This window comes from Dendropsophus ebraccatus, chromosome 9 (assembly GCF_027789765.1).
Source record: "Dendropsophus ebraccatus isolate aDenEbr1 chromosome 9, aDenEbr1.pat, whole genome shotgun sequence".
Taxonomy (NCBI): Eukaryota; Metazoa; Chordata; class Amphibia; order Anura; family Hylidae; genus Dendropsophus; species Dendropsophus ebraccatus.
Window position 1 is genome coordinate 111,990,658 of NC_091462.1, and position 16,911 is coordinate 112,007,568.

The window sequence follows — 16,911 nt, forward strand, 5'->3', positions numbered from 1 at the left end:
ATATATATATATATAGCTGTGCCTTACACGGGGTGTCCCCCTTTATATTGTTACTTATTTTTCTTGTCCTTAGTCACATATACCCAACTGACATCTATTCCCCTCTCCAGTTTTTTACTTCTGTGTATGGGCTTAACATTGCATCACACAGCTTGTGTGGTGCTTCAAGAAAGAGGTTTGTAAGTGCTGACTGTTCTGCGTCCTACCCATGCGGGGTACTGGCTAGAACTAACTTGAAGAGGAGACCTGGCAGATGGTCAGGGCCCAGGTAGAACCACAGTGGAGAGCTATCTGAGCTGCGTCCTTTCTCCACCAAAGCTCAGCTAAGACTCCTCCTTCACCCAAGGGACTAACTTCCTAACCAGCATGTAAAATGCGCTGTGGTTATGTTGAAAGAGTGCAATAGAGAAGGGGAAAGGAAAGAGAGGATAGGACAGAAGAAAGGAGTAATCCTACTGGTTAACAGAATCTGGGACACAAACAATAACCTTTTAAGACACTTCAGCTGTGCAGCTTCTAGACCTTACAGTGACTTCCAATGGTCATCTTTGGTAATACTGTAGCTGCCACAAGACCACAAACAAGTACAGTGGTGCCTTGGATTACGAGCATAATTTGTTCCAGGATCATGCTTGTAATCCAAATCCACTCTTAAACCAAAGCAAATTTTCCCATAAGAAATCATAGATATGCAGACAATTGGTTCCACATCCCAAAATATAGATTTTTTATTCTGAATAACATGTAAAACAAATAAAACAAACTTTCAGAAACAGCAGAATATGTGATATTATAAGTTACTGTACAGTAATGTAATGGAGAGGATGGGAAACACAAGGGCGGACAGAGATTGCAGGAAGCATGAAGCAATGAGCAGTACAGATGTGGCACATACCTGCAGCACTCTCTGTCCGGGTTACAGCTATGGAGAGCGTACCCCTCACAGTCCTGTCCCCTGATGCAAGCCCCAGCCTGAAGTGGATCTGCTATGATTTGGAAGGTGAGGGAGACTTCCTGGGTCAGAGTACAGTGCTGTAGACCACGCTATGCAGACCATGCCCCTTCCCCCCTCCCCCTCCCACCCAGTACAGGGAGCTCTTACACCAAAGCAATGCTCTCAAACCAAGTCACAATTGTGAAAAACTGAGCTCTTAAACCAAAACGCTCTTAAACCAAGTTACTCTTAAACCAATGTACCTATGTACAGACTTTTACGAGGGGGGTGAAAAGAAGAGGTGACCACAATCCCTGAGCTGCAGGGGTTAATTCTTCTGCACAATCTCTCCACCTTCTTATGCAAACTAACTTTTTAGCTTTCGATTCCTGCTCTTCCTTATTACTACAATGGCGTCTGCTGAGCTGAGGGACGAGCTGGACTGCTCCATCTGCCTGAGCCTCTATACAGATCCCGTATCCCTGAGATGTGGACACAACTTCTGCCGCTCGTGTATTGTTCAGGTGCTGGATACACAGGACGGGTCTGGAGGTTACTCCTGTCCTGACTGCAGAGCAGAATATCCGGAGCGTCCGGCCCTGGAGAAGAACAGGAAGCTGGGTAATATAGTGGAGCGTTTCTTATCTACTCAGCCTGATATGGAGGAGATCAGAATCTTCTGCACTTACTGTACAAAGTCTCCTGTCCCGGCTGTGAAGTCCTGTCTGCAGTGTGAGATCTCTCTATGTGACGACCACCTGACAGCCCACAACAAGATGGTGGATCATATACTAACAGAACCCACCAACTCCTTTGGCAACAAAAAATGTCCCATCCACAAGAAGGTTCTGGAATATTACTGCCCCCAGGATGCGGCCTGTCTGTGTGTGTCTTGCTGTCTGGTTGGGGAGCACAGGGGACACCAGGTGGAACTTTTAGATGTGGCTTCTGAGGAGAAGAAGAAGAAACTTAGAAAAGATCTGGATGAACTGAACCCTCAAAAGGCTGAAATTCAGACAAGAGTCCAGAATCTACATGATCGCAAGAGGAATATCCAGGAGAAAGCCTCCGATAAGAGAAGCAACGTCAGTAAGTTGTTTATGGACATTAAGGAGCAACTGGAAATGGCTGAAAAGAAAGCGCTGAGTGAGATATCCAGACAGGAGGAGAAGATTGTGTCTCAGATATCTGATTTCATCAAGAAGCTGGAAATAGAGGAGGACGAGCTGTCCAGGAAGATGCGTCACCTGGAGGAGATGTGTCATGTCACTGACCCAATACGAGTCTTACAGGAACCGGACATTACAGTATGTGGTCATGGAGATGGCGAGGACACAAGGGAAGATGGTGGAAAGGTAAAGTCTCAGGTTGATTCTGGTGTTTATACAGTTGGTACCAAAGTTCAGGATAAGAGGACTGACCCAAAACCTGTGCTACAGCAATCAGACCAAGGAGCAGCCTGTATCGATAAGAGTATGGTAGGAGCAACAGAAGCTCCAGTCTGTGACCTTCATGAGATGACTGATGATCTGGATGAGGTTGTGATCTCACTGAACTTACACCGATCTATGAGGGATATTGTCACCAATGTAACATCACAGCTCGGGTTCCAGGTCCCAGACATATTGCTGGATGAGGACACTGCTTGTGTATGTGAAGGTATCAGAGGATCTGAAAACAGCAACCAATACAGAAGAACAGGAGAGGCCAGAATCACCAGGAAGGTTCCTGAATTCCACCCAGGTGTTAAGCAGATGTGGCTTCTCCTCAGGAAGACATTACTGGGAGGTGGAGTGGGACCAGATAGGAGGATGTGGCATTGGAGTGTCCTATCCCAGTATAGAGAAGGAAGGACAACAGTCTTGTATTATATCTAATGATAAATCTTGGTGTTTCTTTATGTGTGATGAAATATGTGGTACATTTCACAACTCAGTCAGAAAAAGCCTTAATGTAAAGCCAACATGTCCAACACTTGGGAGTCTTCTTAGACTATGAGGCCGGGCGTCTGTCCTTCTATGAGCTGTGTGACCCCATCAGACACTTACACACCCTCACTACCTCCTTCACTGAACCCCTTTATATTATCCTTGGTGTTGATCATGGAGCCTCAGTTACCCTGAGAAGCTGTATTTGTACCCATTGAACTTTTTCCTATTTTTTTCAAATGTACATTTGTAATTGTGAAGTGTAAAGACAAAGTTTTAAAAAGATTTTAAACCCCTTCATGATCGAGGTCACTAGTGCCAGGAGGTCCGGGTCAAATTAATACAATGTTCCTCCCCATCTTCTAAGACCCATAGCGCTTTTATTTTTTTGGGCTGGTTTGGGTGTCCTTTTTTGCGCCATGATCTCTTGTTTTTATTAATATCATATTGGTGTAACAGAAAACATTTTTAATTAAAAAAACAAAACAGCAATCCTTCGTTCATGCCGTTCACCATGCGGGAAGAATAATGTTATATTTTAATGGATCGGACAATTCTGCAAGCTACGATATATAATATGTTTATTTATTTTTATTTTTTTCATATTTTAATAATGGGCAAGGAGGTATTTTAAACTTTGATGAGGGGGGGGGAGTTATAAGGTTTTTTTAATATGTTTAAAAACGTTTAACGCTTAAAGACCGGACCAATTTCCATTTTTGCCTTTTTGGCTTTTTCCTCCTTGTGCTTAAAAGGCCATAGCAGTTGCATTTTTCCACCTACAGACCCAGATGAGCCCTTATTTTTTGCGCCACTAATTGTACTTTGCAATGTCGGGCTGAATTTTTGCATAAAGTACACTGCGAAACCAGAAAAAAAATTTAATGTGTGTTGAAATAAAAAAAAAACATTTTTTTTAAATTGCGGGGTGGGAGGGTCTTTGTTTTTATGCTTTTCGTCCTAGGGTAAAACTGTCTTGTTATATATGTTCCTCAAGTCGGAATGATTACAACGATATGTAACATGTATAACTTATTTTATTTGATGGCTTTTAAAAAATTAAAACCTTTTTTTAATAAACATATGTTCCTTAAAATCACTGCATTACCATGCTTATAGCGCTTTTATCCTTTAGTCTATGGGGCTGTGTGAGGTCTGTACTTTCTATGGGTACCTTGATTGCACATATACGACTTTGAGTTTTTTATTTCAATTTTTATGGATTTGATGCGACCAAAAATGCGCAACTTTGGAATTTTTTGCACTTAGGTCGTTTACCGTGCGAGATCAGGAATGTGATAAATTAATAGTTTGGGCGATAAATAGAGATGAGCAAACCCGCCGTATTTCTGGTTCATATGAACCAGAACTCTCATCGTCTGATTCCCGCTGTGTGCAGGCTCCGTGCAGCGGGTGGATACAGGCTGAGGCCGTGATGGCGAACCTATGACACGTGTGTCAGCACACGCGTTCCCTTGGTCGCTGACACGCGGCCGCATACAGAAAATCTCCCGCTTTTACTTTCACTTTCTCTGCGTCTAACTTCTCCAGCCTCACTCTGTCCGGTAACTGCTGACCAGCTGCAGAGTCATTTTCCTATTGGAGGAAGCTGTAAGTGGCGTCCAATCAGAGCTGAGCTCCGCCCCCAGTATACAGAGCACTGGCTGGGAGCCTCTGTTACTGCTGGGGGATGTCTGCTGTTCTTCTCCCTCAGAGCCTGCAATCTATCAGCCGCAGGGTGAGGAAGATGTTCCCCCCATTGTGCTTCTCCTTCCCGTCTGCAGTGTATTCTGGTGAGTATGGAGAGGGGCAGTTATTATACCTTGTGTGTGTGTGTGTGTGTGTGTGTGTGTGTGTGTGTATCAGCCATGAGGAGGTGTAAGCAGAGAAATGTGTGTAACATGCCTAATGAGCTGCACCACATACACTGCAGGCGCCATATTCTCTGCCTTATACCTTCCTGTATCTTATAAAACTAATGATAAATCTCCATCTATGTATCCAGACCCTGCAGTGTCCCCCCACATCTCATCACATCCCCCTCTATATACACATATAGACTGTACAGTAATAATGGTCAGGTGGGGTAGTGTCTGTGGGGATGGGGGTCAGGTGGGGTAGTGTATGGGGAGGGATGGGGGTCAGGTGGGGTAGTGTATGGGGAGGGATGGGGGTCAGGTGGGGTAAAGTATGGGGAGGGATGGGGGTCAGGTAGGGTAGTGTATGGGGAAGGATGGAGGTCAGGTGGGGTAGTATGTGTTTGTGGTTTTTAGTTCACTTCACACAGTAATTATTATAATATTAGTAATAATTATTAATAATAGTTATTTAAACTATACATATCGCAAAATTATGGTGTTTTTTCGCGATGTGACACACCAACCGAGTTATACGCGTTTTTTTGCCGAAAACTGACACACCAAGCTCAAAAGGTTGCCCATCATTGGCCTAAGGACCGCCTGGAAAACTGTGATGCAGCCTATCCCATAGGCTGTATCCCAGTTTTCCAGGAGGTCCTCCGCATTGGCATCTGTGCCAATTCACATTGTCTCCTGCTCCCACTGCTCTCCCCCCTTAGGAGACAAATATTCCATGCCTCTGTCTCACATTGTGTGTGTTTGCTGAGCACAGGCTGATGATGCAGACAGGGGGCAGGTTGTGATCTCACAGGAGGCTTGGCTGGATAACCCAATCCCCTGAGTGATTAACCATCTCTGACTGGCCAGAAGCAGGTGCAACACTAATTTTACTGATTTTGATGGGTGGGGGACTGTGATGATCAGCCGCATTGCATTCTGGGAACTGCTCAACCAGGAAGGACAGAAACACAATACAGAACATCCCCCTCTAAACAAATGGATTTTTGGTAGTTTCAAAACTGGGATAGACAAGTAAGTAATGCGTTATGCTTCCGCAGAAGATTCATTTTTTTAACCTCTACCTGGAGTTCCCCTGTAAATAAAAATAGCCTTTTTTGGGTTATAGATTTTGCTATAGCCTCCTTGTCCTATACAACTGATGGGGAAACTGCAGGCCTCCAGCTGTAAAAAAAAAAACTACAATTCCCACCATACATCAACAGCAAAAGCTTTGGCATTGGCTGTTCGGGTACGATGAAAATTGAAGTTTTGCAACAGCTGGAGGCCTTCATTTTCCCCATCCCTGGTCGTCCTATACGATGGCTTACATTGTAGCTGTCGGAGATGCGTATCAGGATATCTTCTCAATATATATCTAACAGAAAACTTGTACGCAGTGTGTACAGTGATGCACTGATTGAATTACTCCACAGAAAACTTAGTGATGTTAGAAGGTTTTTCCTTTTGTGAAGCCATCATCAACCAAGACTAAAAAGTAGTTGCCAGAAGTAGGTCCTACACCAGGGGGTTGATTTATCAAACATGGTGTAAAGTGAAACTCGCTCAGTTGCCCCTAGCAACCAATCAGATTCCACCTTTCATTTTCCAAAGAGTCTGTGAGGAATGAAAAGAGGAATCTGATTGGTTTCTAGGGGCAACTGAGCCAGTTTCACTTTACACCATGTTTGATAAATCTCCCCCCTGGAGTCCAGAATCTAGCCCATTCAGTATGAGGCTAGAACATAGTTGCCAGAGGTAGGTCGTACCCTTGGAATCCGTAGTTGCCAGAGATGGGGGGGGGGGGGGGGATGGGAGGGGCTTTAGTAAACTCTGTAGCAGCTCATCACACATGGGAAATGTAAGTTTAACATAAGCGTAATGGCGCTGATCCCGGCTCGGCACTCGATTGCAGCAGCCGAAAGCAATCCAATCTCATTGATCTATGCTGTATAACTATACTGCATAGATCTCTATGAGAGATCAGTGTGCATACACTAGAAGTCCCCCAGGGAGAGAGTAACCCTAACCCCAGGGGGGGAATAACCCTAACCCCAGGGGGGGAATAACCCTAACCCCAAGGGGAGAATAACCCTAACCCCAGGGGGGCTTCTAGTATAGGTGTAAAAGAAAATATTAATAAATAGTTATTAATAAAAAGTTTGAATCACCCCCCTTTTCCCATGTTATAAATAAAAATAAATAAATAGACATGTTTGGTATCGCCATGTGCGTAATCGCCCGAACTATTAATTAATCACATTCCTGATCTCGCACGGTAAACGGCGTAACCGCAAAATAATCCCAAATTGCAAAATTGTGCATTTTTGGTCGCATCAAATCCAGAAAAATTGTAATAAAAAGCGATCAAACAGTCGTATATGCCCAATCAAGGTACCGATAGAAAGAACACATCATGGCGCAAAAAATTACACCTCACACAGACCCATAGATCAAAGGTAAAAGCGCTATAAGCCGGGGAATGGAGCGGTTTTAAGGAACATATATTTGTTAACAACGGTTTGAATTTTTACAGGCCATCAGATAAAGTAAAAGTTATACATGTTACATATCGTTGTAATCGTAACGACTTGAGGAATATGCATAACAAATCACATTTACCCCAGGGCGAACGGCGTAAAAACAAATACCCTCCAAATAAAAAAAGTGTTTTTTTACAATTTCACCACATTTTACATTTTTGGGGGGGTTTCGCAGTGTACTTTACGCAAAAATTCAGCCTGTCATTGCAAAGTATAATTAGTGACGCAAAAAAAAATAAGGGTTCATGTGGGTCTCTTGGTGGAAAAATGTGAAAAAAGTGCTATGGCCTTTTAAGCACAAGGAGGAAAAAAACGGAAGAGCAAAAATGCAAATTGGCTCTTTCCTTTAGGTCCCTTTTACACAGAAAGATTATCTGACAGATTATCTGCCAAAGATTTGAAGCCAAAGCCAGGAACAGACTATAAACAGAGATCAGGTCATACATGAAAGCCTGAGATTTCTCCTCTTTTCAAATCCAGTCCTGGCTTTGGCTTAAATTTTTTGGCAGATAATCTGTCAAATAATCTTTCTGTGTAAAAGGGCTCTAAGGGATTAATGGGTAGTTCACAAAAAAAAAATTATTTCAAATCAACTGGTGCCAGAGATTTGTAATTTACTTCTATTACAAAAACTCCAGTCTTCCAGTACTTATCAGCTGCTGTATGTCCTGGAGAAAGTGGTGTATTCTTTCCAGTCTGACACACTGCTCTCTGCTGCCACCTCTGTTTATATCAGGAACTGTCCAGAACAGTAGCAAATCCACATAGAAAAACCTCTCCTGCTCTCCAGACTGGAAAGAATACACCACTTCTTGCAGGACACACAGCAGCTGTTAAGTACTGGAAGACTTGAGATTTTTTTTTTCATAGAAGTAAATTATAAATCTCTGGCACCAGTTGATTTGAAAGAAAAACATTATTGGTGAACTACCCCTTTAAAGATCTAAGCCATATTTACAAAGTTGTGTATCATAAGGGTATGTGCACAATACAGAATTTCCGCAGAGACTTCAAGCAGATTCTGCTGGACGGCCTCCGCTTGAAGTTCCGCCTGTTCCATAGAACCCTATTGCACAGAGCGATGTTGAAAGACAAGAATGAGCCGGCATCATGCATGTCGGCTGATTGTTGCCTTTTAACAGGAACTATTATACCAAGTGATTAACGGCCGATAAACGCTTGGTATAATAGGGCTTTTAAAGGGGAACTATCAGCTGGTTAGACGAATGTAACCTGCTAATAGTCCCCTGTTGTGCACAGGGCGCCAAGGAAGAAGGTAGTGTCTTACCTTTCTCCTCTGCGCCAATTCTGTGCTATTAGCAGTGTAATCCAAGGTCTAGAGCACTGACACAGCCCACCTGCTCCATATGAGAAGAAGTGATAGCATGGTGGGAAGGGACCCCCCAGCCTAATAATACCAGCATGCCACCATCCAGTCCAGAAACCCCAATTTTGATTACTGGTACCTAGCTCTTCCCAGTGCCCTTGGTGCGGTGGGTACTGGAGTATAAATGGGGGGCGGTTTAGACATTTTATACCGGCTAACACTAAGCCCCAACTTAGTCGTGAATGCCACTTCCACTACTAAGTCTATAAAGTAAAAAATTAACACAAGACACAATTGAAGGGGAAAAAAAACGTTTTATTCAAAAAATACCCCCCCCCCCCCCCCCCCTTGCTAGAATAGGTGCAGTGCGGGGGGTGCATCCATACTCACTCACTTCCAATGTCTTCCTTCTTCACCAGAGCCCGGCACTCTGAGCTTGAAGTTTACCAGGCTCTGGCTCTGGCAACACATCAAAAAAATCCAAGAGCTGCCTGCAAGAGATGGCCCAAAATACCCCAAATTTCCCAATGATAATTTTTTTCCCACTTATTTTGTCATTCGTTTGATTCAATAGAAAAAAAAAAGTGAAAAAATACAAACGAAATAGAACACACCTCCACTGCCATCTACTGGTGATGACAAGAATTGCTGGCAATAAAGTACATATTGGATTTACATAATAATCGCTGTTGTAGTAATATTATAGATAGTAATAGTAGCTCAGCTGCAGCCTGAGTCAGTATATATAGATGCCAGGTAGTGCTGTTTAAAGTATATAGCTTGCCCCCCATAACATGTATGGGCATGCTTGGGTGCCTTTGTCACGAGATGCGGTGGGCATAAAAATGTGCTGCCAGTCATAGGAAACTGCACTATTGAACCAATCATTGCTAGCTCTGGGTATGTGCACACTATGGAATCCTGGCCTATCACCCGCCACAGATTCTGCAGCTCGCCCCTGCTCGAGGAACGCGCGCATCTCCGCTAGTCCCATAAGCTTCATTCTATGGTTTGCCAGATTCTGCCATCCGCCCGAAGAAAGAGTGGGTCAATTCTTCAGGTGGACGGCGGAATCTGGCAAACAATAGAATGAAGCATATGGGACTAGCGGAGATGCGTGCGTCCGCCAGCTGGGGCGGACTGTGGAATCCGTGGCGGGTGATTCGCTGGGATTCCATAGTGTACACATACCCTCTAAGAGCATCAGGGGGAAAGTACCCTTGGTGGGGTGGGTACTGGGATAATAATGGGGGGCGGTTTAATGTTATTCATTTTATACCAGTAACACTAAGCCCCAACTTAGTAATGGATGCCGTATATCAGACAGCTTACACTACTAAATCTGTAAAGTAATAAAATAACACAACTGAAGAAAAAAATAACACACACCCAACCCTCTGGGGACCCCCTCCCAACCCCCCTAAAGACCACAGTCTAGCCCACAGATCGTTAAGTTTCCATTCCTGATCATGTATTAGCAAAACCCACCAACTCCTTTGACAACAAAAAATGTCCCATCCACAAGAAGGTTCTGGAGTATTACTGCCCTCAGGATGCGGCCTGTCTGTGTGTGTTTTGCTGTCTGGTTGGGGAGCACAGGGGACACCAGGTGAAATTCAGACAAGACTCCAGAATCTGCACGATCATCAGAGGAATATCCAGGAGAAAACCTCCGATAAGAGGAAGAACGTCAGTAAGTTATTTATGGACATTAAGAAACTACTGGAAATGGCTGAAAAGAAAGCGCTGAGCGAGATCTCCAGGCAGGAGGAGGAGATTGTGTCCCAGATATCTGATCTGATCAAGAAGCTGGAAATAGAGGAGGACGAGCTGTCCAGGAAGATGCATCACCTGGAGGAGATGTGTCATGTCACTAATCTAATAAGACTCTTACAGGACCAAGAAATTACAGTATGTGGTCATGGAGATGGTGAGGACAAAGGGGAACATGGTGGAAAGATCAGGTCCGCAGATGATCTGGATGAGGTTGTGATCTCACTGACCTTACACCGATGTATGAGGGATATTGTCACCAACCTAACATCACAGCTCGGGTTCCAGGTCCCAGACATATTGCTTGATGAGGACACTGCTCATGGATATGTGAGGGTATCAGAAGATTTAAAAACTGCAGCAGGAACAGCAAAACTACAGAATAGACCAGAATTACTTCAAAAGGTTTGTGACTTACTCTCAGGTACTAAGCAGATGTGGCTTCTCCTCAGGAAGACATTAGTGGGTGGTAGAATGGAACCAGATAGGAAGATGCAGCATCGGAGTGTCCTATCCCAGTATAGAGAAGGAAGGACAACAGTCTTGTATTACATCTAGTGAGAAATCTTGGTGTTTTTTTTTTAGGTGTGATGCAATATGTGGTACATTTCACAACTTAGTCAGAAAAAGCCTTAATGTAAAGCCAACATGTCTAACACTTGGCATCTTCTTAGACTATGAGGCCGGGCGTCTGTCCTTCTATGAGCTGTGTGACCCCATCAGACACTTATACACCTTCACCGCCTCCTTCTCTGAACCTCTCCATGTTATCCTCTATGTTGAGGAAGGAGCCTCAGTTACAATGAGAAGCTGAGGTCTTGAAGTATTTGTACCCATTAAACTTTTACATACTTTTCCAAGTGTGAAGTGTAAAGACAATGCTACAAGTTTTTAAACATTTTTTAAAAATACAAATCTGGTGGTGTGCGACCTATATTTGTATTCAGCCCTCTAAGTTGATACTTTATCGGACCACCTTGGAGCTCAGTCAAATTGGATGGAGACCTCTGTGAGCAGAGATTCTCAAGGGGGATTTAGCTCTGGACTGTGACTGGGCCCTTCTGGAATTTTGAATCTTTAACAGATATAAAGAACAAATATCCACAAGGTAATAAATTCAGTTGAATGTAATAGGTTCTCACCTGGTGAAGGGTGAAGTAGAAGCTGTGAAAGCTGTGTCCATTACTGTAGGACCCTTGGTACCTGTGCTCCATGGTCTTGGGGTTGGCAGTCACCCTGTATGTCACTTACACATCCATGGGGTAAAAGTTGAGCAGAGAAGACAGAAAGTGGATTTAAGTTACATTCTGCCTTCTTGTAGTTCTCCAGCAGATCTTTCACCACAGAAACATCCATGTCCTCTTCTCTGCTTCCATGAGATCCATGTAATAGGAAATAGTAATGTCCGATTCTATTTGTTCATCCAAAATGACAATAAAAATGATTTACATGCTGGAAGATCAGTAAAGCTGCAGAAGATGTTACATTGTTGTGTCCCCATCAGGCGGGAGCAGACAGTCCCGGTAATGCCGGGTTCACGCTGGTCATGATGGGTTCTTTGGTTCTTCTCCATAGATCACCTGGAGCTAATCTGGTGTCGGAGTTGTGGAGCGGAGTTGGGCTGTGCGGGATGATGGGAGTAGTAGTGTATCATTGTGATTTGTAATCAGATATTGCCAATGTTAATACAGATGTAATTTGCAGTAAGGGATCTATCTTCATATTTCCTGGCCTTCTTTTCTAAAACAAAGGAAGAAATGAGAGATAAGTGAGGGGCAACTGCTTAGCCTTTAATGTAATGCTTGTAGTAGGGATGTTGAGCTGGTCTACTCGACCTGACACCAGTTTGGAATGTGAATTGAAGCTGACAGGGACACAAGCCCCACCAGGTATATACACCCCCATCACCACCACCACCACCACATCCCAAGATAAAGCTATGAATATATTAAGACAACTATTAATGGGTGATCACATGCTCTGGATATCCTCAAAGGTAAAGATTTTGGCCTCTTAGAGCACCGTCCCATGCAGAAAAATTAATACATATGCCACTTAATGACACATGCCAGTCTCTGTCAGCCATTAGACAGGGAGGTATGTAGGTCCTGCTAGCTTAGGGGTCCAGTCACATCTGCAACTGCTGCGCCCCCTATAGTTACACATTTCCTGTCCCGAAAAACAAGTTGTGCGTGAGGACTACACTTTGCATGAAGCCTTAGACAATGTTCCCACTCAGTATTTTGGTCTGATGTTTGAACTGTAATATGGCCAATTTAGAGTTCTATGAAAGCACCAAAAACAGCTGTATTTTTTTACTATTCAGATCGTATTTACATAATAATTTACGGTCATGATTTTTAAGGCTGTATAAATGGGAACAGTCATTTATATAAAAGAGACATGTCAAAAGTTTTGGGATCTGAGTGTTTAACCTCCGACTGATCAGGAGAACAAACTGGGGGAATGCCATGCTTTGCGTATACTCAAAATGTAAGTCTATGTGGCTGTTACAGGGGGAGAAGTAAAGGGGAGAAGTGGTGCAGCTCACAGGTCTAAGTGCAAATGACTGAGGTTAAAATATATAGTCTGCCCCTACCTATAGTGGCATATGAGTACCAAGAAGTGTAAACAAAAATTATATAGTCCTCTAAGTCACAGCAGCCCTATGTGATATAGTATTGAAACATAATAAAATAACAATATAAAATGCAGATTTAATTAGAATATATAAAATCACATATAATGATCATGGAAACAATAAAGTACAATAAAAGATACTAGTAAAAATGCCGCCGGGCCCTGGCAGGAAAATAAGTAAATGAATATTTGGATACCAGCACTGCGGGTTAAGTCTGTAATGGGTGATGTCCGAACAGCAATAGGCAGAGTAGCTATAGATATAATAGGCAGCTATGTGCCACGGAGCTTGCTGTGTACAGTAGTTCAGATGCAGTCACGTAGTTGTGGCAGTTTGTGCTTCCCAAGGTAGCAACCTTGTATCAATCAGCAACAATGATAGCGATCCATAGATAGTCTATAAGAGATAGCAATCCATAGATAGTCTATAACAGATAGCAATCCATAGATAGTCTATAACAGATAGCAATCCATAGATAGTCTATAACAGATAGCGATCCATAGATAGTCTATAACAGATAGCGATCCATAGATAGTCTATAACAGATAGCGATCCATAGATAGTCTATAACAGATAGCAATCCATAGATAGTCTATAACAGATAGCAATCCATAGATAGTCTATAACAGATAGCAATCCATAGATAGTCTATAACAGATAGCAATCCATAGATAGTCTATAACAGATAGCAATCCATAGATAGTCTATAACCAACAGTAGAAAATCACAAACTGTAGATTTTTAGCAGGATTCTTAGTCATATGCTGCTGCCAAAAACTGCTCTGGAGACATGAGCCTGGTGAGTATCTGTGGTATGTCAGTATACTGGTACTGAAATGGCTGGGATTGCTGGGATCTGTAGTGTGTTTGTCAGTATACCAGTACTGGAATGACTGGGATTGCTGGGATCTGTAGTACTACAGTGCCAGTCCAAGTACATTCTACAGAGTGCACATCTCTCCCCATTGGTTTTACTGATCGGTTGTGACAGGAACACTAAAACTGGTTAAAAAAAAACTTTTGATGTCTCTGAGACTTGTCTTTTTTTTTTTTAAGGTACATTATAATTGTTGTCCCCCTTTGTCAGGATGCTTTTTGCCTGTATTTCAGCCCAAAATATGACTTAAATAAAAATAGCCTTTTTTGGGCTTTGGCTTTTGCTATAGCCTCCTCATCCTATCCCATGGATATGGAACCTTCGGCCCTCCAGCTGTTGAAAAACTACAATTCCTACCATGCATGTACAGCAAAAGCTTTTTACACGGACTGTTTGAGTACGATGGAAATTGTAGTTTTGTAACAGCTGGAGGCCTTCAGTTTCCCTTCCCTTTCCCTTCAGCAAGAGCCGCGCCAGAAGATGAAGTAATGAGGATCGGGACATCACGTTAAAATGTATATACTCAAAAGGGAAGGTTCACAGTGCATAGAAATGTTTTTATGCAAGAGCAATCACATGAAGTTAAAAGAAATACAGTGGTACCTTGGTTTAAGAGTAACTTGGATTAAGAGCGTTTTGGTTTAAGAGCTCACAGTTTTTCAATATTGTGACTTGGTGTAAGAGCATTGCTTTGGTGTAAGAGCTCCCTGTACTAGGTGGGAGGGGGAGTGGGGGAGGGGCATAGTCTGCATAGCGGGGTCTACAGCCCTGTACTCTAAGGCCCCATTCACACGTCCGTGTCAGTTTTTACTGTCAGGAAATCCTGATCAGGAGCCCTTAAATGTCATCAGGAAAGTATCAGGATTTCCTGACAGTAATCCGTTTTTACCTTCAGGAAACCATCAGGAAAAACCTTCAGGATTTCCTGATGAGAAGAAAAATAGGACATGTATTTCTGCAAACTGGATGGTCACAGCTTGCAGAATTACAACTCCCATCATGCTTGGCTGACAGGTCATGATAGAAGTTGTACTTCTGCAGTCTGTGGTCACCCAGGTTGCAGTACATGATGGGAGTTGTACTTCTGCAACCTGGATGGCCACAGGCTGCAGAGGTACAACTCCCATCATGGCCTGTCAGCAGGGCATGATGGGAGTTTTAATCTCACCTGTCCTGGTCTCCTGGCCGCCGGGGGGGGGGGGGGGGGGCGATGGGGGGGGTGTGGGTGCCGCGAGTGGCCGTGGGAAGGGGGGGGGAGGTTTCGGGGGTGCCGCGATTGGCCGCGGGGGGGTGCGGGGGTGCCGCGAGTGATCGCAGGGGTGCCGCGATTGGCCGCGGGGGAGGGGGGGGTGCCGCGAGTGGCCGCGGGGGGGGGGGGGGGGTGGGGGGGGGGGTTTGCGGGGGTGCCGCGAGTGGCCGCGGGGGGGTGCGTGGGTGACGCGAGTGGCCGCCGGGGGTACCTGCAGACAAGGATGCGGACGTAGAGGCAGCAGGAGGCCAGGGCAGAGGCGGAAGGTGAGTGGAACTCCGGACGCTTTCCTGATGTGAATCAGGAAAGCGTCCGGGGCCCGGGCGCTCCCATAGACTCCTATGGGGGAGTCCGGGCCGGATTTCCGGACGAAAATAGGACCGGTTCTAAAAAATCCGGTCCTATTTTCCGGAACGGACACCCTTCCATGAAACCGGGTGGTTTTTCCGGACGTGTGAAGGGGGCCTAACCCAGAAAGTCTCCCTCACCTTCCAAATCATAGCAGATCCACTTCAGGCTGGGGCTTACATCAGGGGACAGGACTGTGGAGGTAATCTCTCTATAGCTGTAACCCCTCTCTCCCCGGACAGAGTGCTGCATGTATGTGCCCACATCTGTCCTGCTCATTCCTTCCTGCTCCCTGCAGTCTCTGTCCGCCCTTTGTCAGATCTGCAGTTCCATCCTGTATCTATAAACAGCTAATGTTTTTTCATGGTTATGCAGTTACTATACATTATACTCCACATGCTGATTACTATACTGTACAGTAACTTATAATATGACAGATTCAGCTGTTTCTAAGTGTTTGTTTCATTTATTTTACATGTTATTCAGAATAAAAAAAATCATTATATTTGGGGTGTGGAACCAATTGTCTGCATTTTAATGATTTCTTATGGGAAGTTTTGCTTTGGTTTAAGAGTGGATTTGGATTACAAGCGCGGTCCTGGAACGAATTATGCTCATAATCCAAGGTACCACTGTACTGGTAAATAAGGTGGTTTTATACAAAAGCTCATCAATAGGCGCATCTTTCTATGTAACATTATAACTGAGTCAGTATTACAGTTTCATGACCATAGAAATAGTAGAAAATAAGAGACATAACAGAGAAGGGGGGAGAATCCACGCGATGAATGCTACAAAATTAAAACCCTCGTCTTAAACCAGTGGGACTAAGGGTACTATTACACGGAACGATAATCGGCCCTATCTGGCTGATTATCGTTCTGTGAAATAAAGACAACGATCAGCCGATGATCGTTGTCATCGGCTGAGCATTGATATAGGTTAAGACCTATAATCGTCGGGCGCCGACTGCGCAGCACTACGTGTGATAGCGGTGCACGGCCGACGCTGACGAATAGCAAAGAGGAATACATAACTATCTATGGTCCAGGGCTCCTCTTCCTCTGAGCTTCTCACCGGGTCCCGCACGCTTCGGCTTCACGGTGGCCTGTGTCAGCTGACAGGTCGCTCAGCCAATCACAGGCCGGGACCACCGCAGCCGGTGATTGGCTAAGCGGCCTGTCAGCTAACACAGGCCGCTGTGAAGCCGGAGTGCAGGACCTGGTGAGAAGCTCAGAGGAAGAGGAGCCCTGGACCATGGATAGGTATGTATACAGTTTAAACAAAGGCTGCAAGGACATCAGTAATGATGTCCCTGCAGCCCTTGTTAAACGATTATCGGGCCGTGCAATAAGCCCAGTAAACGAGCGCCGATCTAGCAGATCAGCGCTTATTTACAGGTATTATCGGGCCCCCATCTGCCCGTGTAATACCA

The 16,911-nt window shown here is 44.3% G+C and overlaps 1 protein-coding gene and 2 pseudogenes across 1 annotated transcript in view; all 3 read left to right on the top strand.

Annotated features, from left to right (window-relative positions):
• The first annotated feature begins 1,344 nt into the window (after nucleotides 1-1,344).
• On the top strand, nucleotides 1,345-3,901 carry LOC138801512 (E3 ubiquitin/ISG15 ligase TRIM25-like; annotated as a pseudogene).
• A 637-nt stretch (nucleotides 3,902-4,538) lies between these two features.
• Nucleotides 4,539-16,911, top strand: part of LOC138801529 (sulfotransferase 1C1-like) — a 30,744-nt gene continuing 18,371 nt past the window's right edge. The window contains exon 1 of the mRNA XM_069984443.1: nucleotides 4,539-4,655. The gene's annotated coding sequence lies outside the window, so the exon portion shown is untranslated. The remainder of the gene's footprint in view (nucleotides 4,656-16,911) is intronic.
• Nucleotides 8,241-11,175, top strand: LOC138801864 (E3 ubiquitin-protein ligase TRIM39-like; annotated as a pseudogene).